Genomic DNA, 13,863 nt, shown 5'->3' on the forward strand with positions numbered 1-13,863 from the left:
ATGTTTACACTGTGAGTGGTGGTGTGATTCCCAGCACAAGGAAACAAACCTGGTCTGGCTCTGATTCAGTTAATGCACTAAAAATAAAGCCATAGCAACATGAGTGATGAGAGGTGCCAGCCAAACTGAGTACTTGCCTAGTGTGTATGACTGACACCTTCTTTGGGTGGCTAGCCCCTCCCTCCACTTGCACTAGTTTGGCTATGCTATATTTTTAGATCACTAGCTCGGTCAGAATCGTACCTCAAGCTTGAAGGGTAGATGACATACCCTTCATTTTGAAATTTAAGTCAATTATAGTTTTTTTGAAAAAAGTTTAAATCAAGATGACATATTCTAAAGTTATCAAAAGAAAAAGAAAACCATTTTAATTGGCCCAAACCATTTTTAAAAAAAATTTGGTTTGCAATTTTTTTTTTGAGATTTTAAGTTTGTCCTGTTTGGAGATGGGGATTTTTTCCCCCTGCTATACTGGAAATTTTCAGGGGATAGCCTCTCCTAATATCTATTGTGCTCACTCAGTTGAGTGTTCTAAACATAGTTTCTAGCACAATAGCTTCAGATCATCAGCTGTCACTAGCCATTTCTTAGGTAAACTAAATAAATCCTCCAAAGCTCACATTTTTCTCTTGGCTTTCAATCATGTCCTGTGTTTCCTACTAATATATTTGTATCATCTCACACTGATGCAATGTCATTGAGACTCGAGTATGTAACAGAAAAATTGGTCTAAATTTCTGTTTTTCACCTAATATTCTCTTTTATTTTACTTTTTCCTTTAAAATATTTGTGGAAAATGTTATGTTTGTATTTTATATTGCTTATCACTCATCCTTGCTATTCTCCTCTAAGTGTCTCTTCTAATTTTCTTTTGGCACACCCTAGCTCTGTGGGTCATCCTTCCTTAAATAATTCCCTCTAGATGTTTCATAGTTCTTTTTAAACCCTATTTTTCATTAGAATTCATTCCTTTATTTCCTTATTTGTCCAGGTGGGCTAGTTGGACTCACTGGTTTGAGTGACTGAAGTGAGAGGAACCCTTCTTCAACACTGAGTATTAACACATGGATCCAAGTTTATTCCTTTCCCAAAATCTTGTCTCTTCAAAACCCAGGTCCTTGTTAATATTGTCTAATTTCTCAGCTTTTAAAAAGAAACTTGAGGTTGTGAGCAGACCAATGGCTCTTGGGAAATATACTGTACTCTGCTCCAGCTTGATCTCAGACAATCAGCTGCAAGAGCCCCTTAATAACCCATCAAAATGCCACCTTCCAGAAAAATATCTCTCATAGGAAATGACCCAGAGCTGATCAAAAATTGGAATTTCGGTCCCATGGGAAATTTTAATATGTTTTCATTGCAAATAGCGACAAAGTCAGAATATCAACGTTTTTCTCAGGAAAAAAAAAGTTCCCAAAAGATTTGATTTGGCCCGGCAGGACTACATCTCCAGTGAGCATGATCAGGGCTCTGCCATGATACACCGCAGTAGCTCAGCCAAAAGTGAAGCAATGGTACATCATAGGAGGTACAGTCTGGTGAGGATCCTGGCCCATATTGGTGAATGGAGGCATGAGGCTCCCAAACCACAACTCAGTTTGACTGTGGCACCCACAACAGCTCACGTGGATTTAGAAAATTCCTGACCAGCCCGAATTATAGAGCACTTGATAAGCAGAAAAAGATACTGAATTATATTTATACATTCTAGGTAGTCTGGAAGCCTATTCAAAGTCCCAGAGCACAAAAGACAAAATATTGAAGCTGTTCTAAATGCTCATTCATTTAGTGGGTATTTCAGATACCTTGGTGGTATGTGATATAAATACCTAATCTGATCTAGTGTGCAGCACCTCTTCAGAATAAGTAACAAAAATGTGTACTCACTAAACTGTGGACTGCCTTTGTGGTATTGCTATATCTATAGAAATATTCCTTACAGAAGGAAAAACATGTATATGGTATACACAAACAGATTATTTGTTCTGTAAATGGCTATATGAGTTTCTGTAAAGGTACAAAAAGAAAAGGAGTACTTGTGGCACCTTAGAGACTAACCAATTTATTTGAGCATAAGCTTTCGTGAGCTACAGCTCACTTCATCGGCTCACGAAAGCTTATGCTCAAATAAATTTGTTAGTCTCTAAGGTGCCACAAGTACTCCTTTTCTTTTTGCGAATACAGACTAACACGGCTGCTACTCTGAAACCTGTAAAGGTACAGTGTGGGTTGGGAGACAAAGTAAAATCTTGCCACTTTGAAAATAAACAGGGCATGGCCCTACATGTAGCATAAAGTCTCATGTTACTAAGTGTTTCTTGAGCAATAGCACAGAATATATAAGTGCAATTAAGAAAATAAGACACGGGGTGGAAAGGGGAATCTATTACAAAGAAAATGTGGACTTCATTAATGAAATCTGTTTCCAAAGTTTAATATTAAATAGTATAAATTAAACCAAATGTTCAAATATATTATTGAAGTTTAAAGGTTTCTCTTATTTTTAACTTGTGCATATGTGTACATTTGTTATACATATGCTATATGTTATACCTAGAATATGTACATATTGCCAAAATTTTAAAAATTGAGGGTCTACAATTTTTTCTCAAGTATGTATTTAGGTATTTAAATATGTAGCTAACATTTTTGGAGCTGATGATCCAGCAGCTCTGTCAACACTGTCTGGAGTGGCTCACTACCGTGACTATCAACTTCAGGGCAGACTGTCAAGAGGCAGGGCCTAAACCCCAAATTGGTTGTATGTTCTAGAATTAGATTTCACCGACCCAGTAACAAGTGTTACTCTCCCCCCATAGCTAGCTGCTTAAAAGTTGCGAGTTACAACCCAGTCCTGAATGTAAATGCCAGTTTTAAAATACGATTGGTGAGGGAAAAGGATTATCATTAAGTTTATATTTGATTTCTGCATTCATCTGTGCTCCCTCTTAAACCCTTTCTCTTGTCATTATTCATTTTTGTAGCCATCAGTTTTTCTTTAACTTGTTGGCATATAATCTATAGTCTACCCTAATGTGCTTCTAGAGTTAATGGGAAAACCATGTATTGCTTAACGATATATATATATATATATCGTTCTTTTACCCATGTTGGTGGAAGTGCCGAAAAATTAAATTTTTATCAGCAAAAGGAAAAATATAATATGGTTTTAACTTCTTATACCATAGTGCCATCACCTAGGCGATTTACTCTTACCATGATTTGCGTGCCATAAAGTGGCACAAAAGTGTCTCTCTGGAAACAAAGCATTATAGAGGCAGAGCAGCAACTTCATACTGTTCAGGATGTAGGACAGTTTCCATTCCAAACTCAGTTTTAAAAATATGCTCTCCTTTTAGTTTTCACAAATATTCCTTTTGTTGAGAAAATTCACATGCTTAGTCTTAGACAAAATTCTACTAAGTTTAATATTAATCAGTCTTTCCATTTATTTATATATTTACATAAATATTGCCTACACACTACATCCCACAAATGGTTTAGAGTAGAAACTCATCTTGATTTGGATGATTTATTATTTTAATTATCCAAATATAAAATAATGTTTGTGGGTACGCCTGTGATACTTATAAATGGTCTGAACTTGGTGTGCAGAACTAGTAACATATGTCAGACAAGTAAAGCTTCGTGGGAAACATTTTTCCCATCCGTCAAAACATTTCAAGATGTGAATAATTCTCCTGTTCTGGATCAAGATTAATCTGAGACCTTTTGAGGTTTTTCACAAGAAACAAGAGTGAGATAATAGTCTAGTTGCAGGGATCGGCAACCTTTGGCACGTGACACTCCAGGGCTAACACATCCCTCAGGCCTGCACCGCTTCCCGCAGCCCCCATTGGCCTGGAGTGATGAACCGCGGCCAGTGGGAGCCGCGATCAACCAAACCTGCGGACGTGGAAGGTAAACAAACAGGCCTGGCCCCCCAAGGGGCTTACTCTGGTGGGCCGTGGGCCAAAGGTTGCTGATCCCTGGTCTAGTGGTTAGGTCACACACCTAGGATATGGGAGACCCAGGCTCAAGTCCCTCTTCTTGTCTGAATCAGACCAGGTACTTGTCTTTGAGTATGTCACATCCCAGATGAGCACTCTAGTCCTTGGACTATAATCTTTCTGTAGCCCAATGAATACTAATGTACGTAAAGTGGCAAGTTCCCACAGAAGTTTCAGATTCCTCAAATCTGCATTTTCTGACCCCAAAAAAGTGGTGTTGAAAAATTCCCAACCAGCTCTAGAGAAAAGTAGGAAGGGTTCAAAAAAGCATGCACTCTTCTGGCTTTGTAAGTGGGCCATTGCCTAGTGATCTGTGCATGAGAATTGTGAACTTCTAAGCTCTATTCCCAGCTCTATCACTGACTCTACCTCTCCTGCAGTACTGTTGTGAGTATTAAGTAGATAATGTCAATCAAGTGCTTTGCATGTGAAAAACGCCAAGTATTATTGTTTTATGATGAGCTTTTGGCTGTTCCACATGTATGAATCTCGACACCCATGCAGAATCAAACCAACTTCGGCAGGGCTCTGCGTCGGTGAAAGGGTGCATCTATGCAGAGCACCTTGCAGCGCTTGAGCCTCTGACAGCAAACTTGGCAAAAAGTGCATGAGATATTGTGGGCACTCCTAAAAACAAGTCCTGTGAAAGAAGTAACTGCTTCAGATTGCTCACAGTGTTGAACTATTGGAATGTGTGTGAATGTCCACGGAGCTTTTCCACTGGATGCCTGAAGCAGACAGCAGCCTAAGCTTGGGATCTAATATAAGTTATAACAAGTGCCAGAGGAATTTCCTTACTTTTCACAGTTTACTTGTTTTTAAATGAATAAAAAAGACATGTAACAAGTTTCTTCCTTAACTCTGTCTTAACAAAGCACTCTGTCCAGGATTTTTGTAATAATTACCTTGAATGCAATATAGCAGATACTGGTTTGACAAAGTACAACACAATGTGTGCTTTACGCATTCACAGTCCTACTTGTCTGTTTAGTTCTGTTTTTTGGGGAGGTACAGTAGTGGAAATCTTAGGCAAAAGGCAACAAGGATGAAATTGCCTTGGCTAAATGTAGCCCAAGATCATAGAGTAGAGTGGGATTGCTATGCAATTATAATTTTCATGCTTGGACACAGATTCGTTGTCTGCCATGAATGCCTTAAACCTACTAACATTTTTTTTTAACTTTTATCCTGGGGTTATAAAAATGTAAGCTCAGTTGACTTTTATTTCACTACTGATCAGGTTAACTATGCCAAATGAATCTTGCTGTCCACAACATTGAGCAACCTCATAGCTTTGTCCAAGACAAATGTTAAATATAATGTGAGGGTTAGTGGAAATGATACAATAGTTGCTGGGAAGTACTTACTATCACTTTATCCTTAAACAGTCTTCTCTCTTAGTGAAACAGAAAGATTTAAGAAATTGATTGCAGAGATAAAGAAAAACAGAAAGCAAAACATTAGCAGCTACGTTTTCAACCTTGAGCATTCAAAACTTGAGTCAAAGCTCTTCTAGAAATCCCAAATGACCAGATTTAAATATAATAATAAATCATAAGGTTGTTTGGTCTGATTACTGATTTTAAAGCCCTTAAGTGAAACCACCCACCCTCAATTGGTGTGTGATAATTTCAGGTTCAGAATTCAGGCCTGTCCACTGCCTGCTTAGTTGCGGACTTCATTTATGCTCTTCTAGCCCCTGGAGTCATTCTTCTCCTCTTCTATCAGTCTTCTGTTTACTCTCCTTCTTTCTCCCACCCAGATCCTTTCTTCCCCTCAGGTTATGTTTACACTGCAATTAAAAACTGGCTTGGTTTAAGGGGCTGTTTAACTTTTGTGTAGACATTTGGGCTCAGACTGGAGCCCAAGCTCTGGGACCCCTTCACCTCACAGGTAAAGTCCCTGCTTTAGGACCATGTGAGGTGAGAGGGTCCCAGAGCATGGGCTCCAGCCTGAGCCCAAATGTCTACACAAAAATTAAACAACCCCTTAGCCCAAACCCAAGACAGCTGGCATGGGCCAGCTGTGGGTATCCATTTGCAGTGTAAACATACCCTCAGCTTCCTATCCCCTCACATTCTGCCACCCATTTTCCAATCTTGATCCCCACCCACCCATTCACATTCTGCTTTATTGTCCACTCCACATTATATTAATCTCTATAGCAGTGGTTCTCAACCAGGGGTACACAGTGGTCTTCCAGGGGCTATGTCAACTCATCTAGATAGTTGCCTAGTTTTACAATAGGCTACATAAAAAGCACTAGAGAAATCAATACAAACAAAATTTTCATACAGACAATGACTTATTTATACTGCTGTATATACTATACAAGGTAATGTAAGTACAATATATACATTCCAATTGATTTATTTTATAATTCTATGGTAAAAATGAGAAAGTAGGCAATTTTTCAGTAATAGTGTGCTGTAACGCTTTTGTATTTTTATGCCTGATTTTGTAAACAAGTAGACTTTAAGTGAGGTGAAATTTGGGGCTACACAAGACAAATCAGATTCCTGAAAAGGATACAGTAGTCTGGAAAGGTTGAGAGCCACTGCTCTACAGTGTCTCACCCTGCTACTCAGCCATCTTACCTGCCTCCATTTCTTTTGCACTCGGTCTCCCTTCCTGTTCCTGCATCACATTCCCCTGCCTCCAGTATCCTCTGACTTCAATGGCTGACCATATTATATAGTTTTATTGCTACTTAGAATACTTTGACAGGTAGAATATTGCTTCCCCATATTGTGAAACATATGAACCACACTGAAAGATTTACACCTTTAAATGTTTCAGACTGAAACCTCATTTTATATTAAGAGTGATGTGACATATTAGTAATGGAATCTGACAATGCACAAAAGTGACTTGGTTTGGAGTTGTGTTACAAACTTCAAATTCTAGCCATTGTTTAGCAAAAGAATCTCTCTGGTAAGCAAATCTCTTAGAAAAAAAAACTAGGTTTAGCTTCTAAAAATCCTAGTCTGATTATTTGGTTTTGTGTGATAATCTTGTGAAATTTGAGATTGTTTGTATAAGTTTCAAATATGAATCCAGGTGAAACTAAACAATTTCAACTGAGTTTCATATGCATAATTAGGTTCCAATGAAACCTGAAAGTCAAAGTAAAACTCATGAAGTGAGAAACCCATTAATTGGAAATCAAATAATGCTTTCATGAGTTTCCCAGAAGCAAAATTGTCAGATTTAGTAAATGTCCAATATTAAGCCACTGATGGTTACAGACAACTTTACAAAGACAGGCCAGTCTGTATATTTTTGAAAGTTGTAACAGTAAAAGTAAGTAGTTATAGGCATCAGTCTAGCTGGAATATCTCTAACACTATATCTGGGTTTACGTCTGGCTTCAAATGATTACCTTTGCAACTTTAAGAAATCATGAAGTCCTTTATCTGTTGCTTATGTTAAGCTTTGCTGTTTGTTTGTGATCAGATCAGTGTATAGAACAGATGCTTTTAAAAATGCCAATGCAGTGTTTGGCTTCAATCACTGAGTCAGTGTTTAAATCCAACAGCTGGTACTGTGTGTCAGCACCTGAAGTCAATAACACTTTTAGTGATGTACTTGTCTGTCCCAATAAACGTGTTCATTTGAAACTGTCATTGATAGATGCCATGATTTATTACTGCTCGTGCTTCCTGAAAATAGCACACCCACAACTGCACAACAGAACATTTAGGCAAAATCTATGGCTGCTTTCTGAAGCATAATATATTTTATTTGTAGAGGATTTTAATAATAGATCAGAGCAGAATATAGTTTAGTAATATCATGGAGATGTTTGTAGCAATTCTATATTTAATTTCTAATCTCTTCCAACTTTTGATTGGGGTAACCAATTTATTTGCAAATTGAAATGCTTAAAATAGGGTTGATTTTTTTTTTTGAGAGAGAGAGAGAGAGAGAGCATTTAAAATATGCCAGATTCAAAATGTTTATGTGCTGGTTTAAAATTGCAAATGTTTGATTTCTCCTCCGCAACCTCAAGGTATCATGATTCGTCAGCCTGTCAGTTCTCAGCAGTGGCAGGTTTTCAGAAATCCCAGTGTTACAATCAGCAGAGGGTTATTTTTTTTCATAATAGGGTTGCTTTACAGAAGAAAATTATGAAGAAGTCTTCATTTCATTATTCTTTGAAAGTGTCTGAACTGTTTACAATTCTTTATGATTCTGGACTGGAGGATTCTAATTGTTCTCCAGGATATGAGAATTAGAGGAGAGCCTGGGGAGAAAATGGGAACTGAACAGGAGAATGTCAGGAATAAGGAGATCAGGATCACAGAGGGGAACTGGTGGCAGAGATAGGAACTAGAGAGAGGAAGATGGGGGTAGATATGACCTGAACAGTTAAACGGGGGGGTTAGAGTATGTGAGACTATAGCAGGATGATTATAAAGGGTAACTGTGATGGTGGAAGGGCATAGATATGGCAAAAGTGTATGGCAGGAGAATATATTGTTGAAAGTAATAATGTCATTCAACAGTGAACACATCAGCACTAATGCCTTTGTTATTGAAATCTAAAGGTGGGAAAGGCAGTGCTCAAGCAACAATGGGAAGTAATGTAATGATGCTTTATGTGTTGTTTTGATGTCCATGTCAATACTGCAGTACCTCACTGGGGTGAATTCTCCCTTCCATCTGCTCTGGTGGAGGGGACCTAAGGTAGTTCAACTGGATAGGATGGCACTAAAGTTGGGAATGAACTCTTTTCATCTTCCCACTGGAGCCTATGGTAGCCTGAAGGCATATAGTGAAAGTTGGAGCTCTGTGAGTTGGAAGAGGCATCACATATGGTAGGAGTATGTGATGCCAAAGGAATATCCATTTTCTTCAACAAGCTCCCTTAATCTGAAGCAGAAATCTGTCTGGGACTTATGATTCTCAAGCATTTATAAGGACCTAATTTACAGCTCATTAAAACAAATGGAAGCCTTCTCACTGGCTGTATTGTAGACATGGTTGAAATTTTTCCTTCAAAATGGTTTTGAGTCAAAAATTATTTTGTATATTGATGAAAGAGATATTTTCACTGCCAATATTTGTGGTTTCATTGAAATTTTCACAGGCTTATTTTCCTCTTATACAAGTTTCATTACTTTTTTTCAATATTGCTTCAGTCAGGTGAGATTATCACAGTATTTCATCTAAACAACAGCCTCCTTACAAAACTAGTACAAGGAGAACTAAGAATCTGGAAATGGTTGTCTACTTCCAAACACATGGGGCCAGATTCCAATACCTTTATTCATGCTGATTAGCAGCTTTTGAGCATGAGTATTGCTAATGGGATCAGCATGAGTAAGAGTGCCAGAATCTGGCCTTTAATGCTTAGACTTGTAGTTGTCTAGTAAAAACTCAGCATAAAGGAGAGAACCTTGTCTCAAAAAACAAAATAACCAAATGACATAAATATTCCCATCCTTACAAAAATGATTATATCATATGTTGGGGGGGAGGTTATAAAACACTATGTATTTATTAGTATGATGCAGTATGAAAGTGTACAGCTTTTTTAGACTGCAGCATTGTGATTTTTTTTAAATGTATATACCATTTGATAGTTACAAGAAGAAATGAACACAGGTGCAGTTTAGAGATAGCGGCTTAGCCACACCATTTGGATGGATACGAATAGAATCTAAGCTACAGAAGTCTGAGAAGTAAGGTTTATTAAATATCCCTGACAATTGTAACTATTCTTTATTTAAAAATAGCACTATAGCAAATCTCTTTTCTAATCCCCTCACCAGTTTGGGAATTAATTGTGCTGTGCTGTTTTGGTTTGGTTTTTTAATCAATTTATATTTTTAGTTATCTTTTGTTAGATGCCCAGAGACTCCTTGGCATGGCACCTTATAAACCAAAAATGTTCTCTTATTTCTGTGTGATTGCTACACTGCTCACCGAAAACAGTCATCGTAACTCAACAATATGATTTGTTGGGATCTATGATTGTGATTGTCTGTCTCTATTGTGGGACGATATGTGAGAATTAGTCAAGTAAAAAGTGTTACACAGGAGGGAGGGAGAAGGAAGAAAGGAGGATAGAAAAGAGATCAGGAAAGAGGCTTTTTCCCCCCCAGACTATGTTCAAGAATGGCATTTAAATAAAAAGAAAGATATGTTAATATCATAATATATTGGACCTCAGGTAATGGAAAAAAAAATTAGGGAGTATAGAAACAGAGACAATCTGCACCTTCAGGGCAAGAGAGGAAATAGGGGACAAAAGGGGGAAGGAGAGAGAGAAGGCTGACATCAACATAAGGGAGAGACTGGAATGTCAATGAATTTCAGAGAGAGCTGATTACAGATTTCAAGTGAGATGAAAATAAACTATTTTCTTTAAACATTAATCGAGAAACATATATGGAAGAGGTCATTTTTATTAAACATGCATATTACATAGCAAAAATGATAAGAATATTAAATTTCAAGTGCTGAAAATGTAGGAAATGCAGAATTAAGGCTGCTTGTGCAAACTTAATTTGGCCCCTTTGTACATATGCATTATGATATAGTCTTTTATCACATGGCCATAATTTTTTTTCCCAATAGGACCCAGAATTATGTTGCCACGTCTGAGAATATATCTTTCAAAATGAGTGATATTGTAAACATTGAGAATATAATGATTCAGATCCTGGCTCCTGCTAGCACCCCTTGGTACCACCTAGCAATGCAAAGGGGACATAAAAAGGACTTCACCGGCTAGGTGAGAAAATCCTTTCCAATGGGGAGACCTCAGATGGTATAGTTGTTTCTATGACACCTTCCCTCATGGCTACCAGCATAAGAGATTGTTAGGGATGCGTACTCTGAAGGAGAGAAGGTGACCAAAGGACTAATGCATTTCAAGGAGATCCCCAGGTAGAATCTCAGCATTTTGGGATCTGTTACCGGCTAGCACAAAATTAGCAGCTGTGAGACTGGACATGAGGATGAAGCCAAAGATTTCTTTTCATAGACGTAATATAAGACTACAAGGATATGTATACAATGGGACTAAATCAGCCCTAATGAAACATCACTCAGTGGAGTTGCAATGAATTTGATGCAATAAGTATTTTTAAAATCCAAGATGATTGGTGGCTATATTTTTTGCTGCTAAACTTAAGACATCTTACAGGGGCTTGATTTTCTTAGACTACTGAGAATGCAGTCTCTGAAAAAAATCAGTTCCCTTCAAAGTGTCTCAAATTAGGTACCCAAAATCACTATTGACTTCTGAAAATCTTGGTCTAACTATGTTTTCAATGGCTGTACAGTTTAGAATGTCATAAGTTGCTTTAATTACCCATGTTGAACATTTGTGATCTTTATTTCAAATGAATAGAAACCTAATATTAAAAAAAAAACAAGTGATTTTTTCCCGAAAAAAACTACGAAGGAAATGATAAGGAAAAAATGAGTAAATTTAGTGACTAATATGGGAGAATATAGAAGGAAAAACTACAGAAACAAAATATATAGAGAAGTAAATAAAGAACATTGTCAGGAATATTAATTTTTCATCTTTTTTTTTAATTTAGGTGGTCACTGAACAGTGGTATCTATCTCGTGTTTGAGTCTCTTTTGATACTTGTGCTTCATTTTGCATTGTGTAGCCAGTCTCTGAAAACAGATATCGTACGTGAGCAGAAATAAATTTTCTCACTAAATGACAAGCATTCTGTTTGTTATAGTTGTGACTGCAGTCTATGCTAGGATGTGTTATAGCACTACAGGCTGATGGAACAAAATATGTATGTGACATCAAATTGAAGGTTCAACTGGTGCAATGCAAATATGATGTAATTCCTGTCCTACTCTTTTGCTACAGGAATTCTGCCAGCAGTGTGAACCAGGACACCCTTTTCTGCTGCTTTGAAAATATTTGCACACAGACTACCTGTAAGCCTAAAATGCAAACCAAAATTGGTACTCCATACACCTATGGAGTCACAGTATACTGTTAGGTGTAATAATTGTTTACTTCCCCTTCTAGGGATATCAAGAGATCTAGTTCTGCCTCATGGATTAAAAGGAAAGGGTCCCTACTCTCTTTTCTTCTTTCATTTTTGTACTCCAGCAGATCAGAATATCTAGCCAAGTGAGTATGCAATCCCCAGTTCAGCCTAAGAAACATACAAGACTGCATCTTCAAGTTAGAAAGGTTTGATTCCATGTCACTCAAAATGGCAAATTCATATGTTTCCTTTTTTTAATATCATGGTATAATCTCTGATCCTTCATGACCTCGTTTGTTTCTTTTACTTTTACCTGTTTTTCCTGGTAACTTAAGTGGAGATTGAATAAAAATAATCACAGTTGACACCTTTGATAGTCTGGATACATTCCACTGTTATCAAAAAGTTTATCATGTATTGTAGGTCTCATGTATGCTGCTTCTAAATCATGAGTAAATTCACTGAGATCAATAGAGTTGCACTACAGTAAAATAGGTTTAGGAAGATAATCAGATCCCACTCTTCCCAAATCTCATGAGTCATCCCATCCCTATTCAGAAAAGCACTTGAGCACCTGACTTTCAGTGGCATTTGGGTGCCTGCCTTTGTATTTTTTTGAGAATCTCATCCTATGAGCTCTGTTGAATTGGGGTCTATATTAACCACAGTTCATTGATAAAGGCGGAAATAATATAAAATGACATTTCATATTGATTTATTTGTGGTTTATCTGTGGGGTTTCTGTGGTATGCTTCATGTGGCTTTGGATTAGTTTATCAGATCAAACTTTACTTTTACAATAAAAGTGAGTAAGGAAAAATATTTTGAATAAAAGTTTACAAATATTAAAAAACACTTTTCTATAAAGGAATAAACATATGTATAAATAAATTCATCTAACATGCTCTTGATGAAAAACATCATTACACAAGAGAAATTAGCAGCCAAATAATGAGAATCCCATATAAAACAAATTCATTTTATTTTCAGTACACAGACAAGGACCTTAGTTACATGACATTTGCTGTCATGTCATTTTTGCTTTCCACTGAGGCGCAGAGGTTTATAACACATGTGCCCAACTCAGTGAAATATGAAAAAGAATGGTACATTTATTCATTTTCCTATAATTATATAAAAATGTAACTTACAGTATAAATGGAAGAAGGAGCTGTGATACATGGAAAAATAAATCATAAGTGAAGTGAAATTGTCTCCTTTGTAGTCTACATTTATGAAGTGTTAAAACTACAGCTACTCTGCAGTGAGCATTGCCAATTACCACAACTCCAGAAAGTTTCACAGTCACCTTTATCCTGACTCTTTATCCTGCCCATTACAAATGAATTAATAAAACTAATCAATCAAGCACTAAATTCTTCAGCCATCTGGGATCTGAGACCTCCCTTCCCCCATTCAAGATGTTATGTTCATGACTGATTTAGCACTTTCCAACACTGCACTTGGAGACCTTCCATGCACAGTTTAAATGCTAAACTTTACATATTTTCAACATTAAAATTTTATAAATCAAATACATGAATGCATCAGAATTAGAACCAGTAACCCTTGTAATACAAAGCACTTCTTAGGCCAGAACACTGATTGCAATACATCACACTCTTGTTTTCTTTTACATTGATAGTTTATATAAGTTTTGTCGTCCATTTATGAGCTTAATGACTTTTAGTGAGCACCTACTCACATGAATAGTCCTCTTGCTGCTGATGTGACTTAGGGTATGTGTGCACTGCACAGAAAAATCTGCAGTGCCAAGTTTCAGAACCTGGGTTAATTGACTCAGGCGGTGGGCTAAAAATAGCAATGTGGATGTTCCCCCAGTGAGGGTAGAGGATCTGGGAGCTTGGGTCCCAGGC

At 37.2% G+C, this 13,863-nt stretch overlaps 1 long non-coding RNA gene across 1 annotated transcript in view; it reads left to right on the top strand.

The window, feature by feature from the left end:
- Window positions 1-13,863, top strand: part of LOC122457726 — a 44,472-nt gene that overhangs the window by 22,545 nt on the left and 8,064 nt on the right. The window contains exon 2 of the long non-coding RNA XR_006277400.1: window positions 12,025-12,129. This is a non-coding gene — a long non-coding RNA (uncharacterized LOC122457726). The remainder of the gene's footprint in view (window positions 1-12,024; window positions 12,130-13,863) is intronic.

Source organism: Dermochelys coriacea, chromosome 1, assembly GCF_009764565.3.
Source record: "Dermochelys coriacea isolate rDerCor1 chromosome 1, rDerCor1.pri.v4, whole genome shotgun sequence".
Classification (NCBI taxonomy): domain Eukaryota; kingdom Metazoa; phylum Chordata; order Testudines; family Dermochelyidae; genus Dermochelys; species Dermochelys coriacea.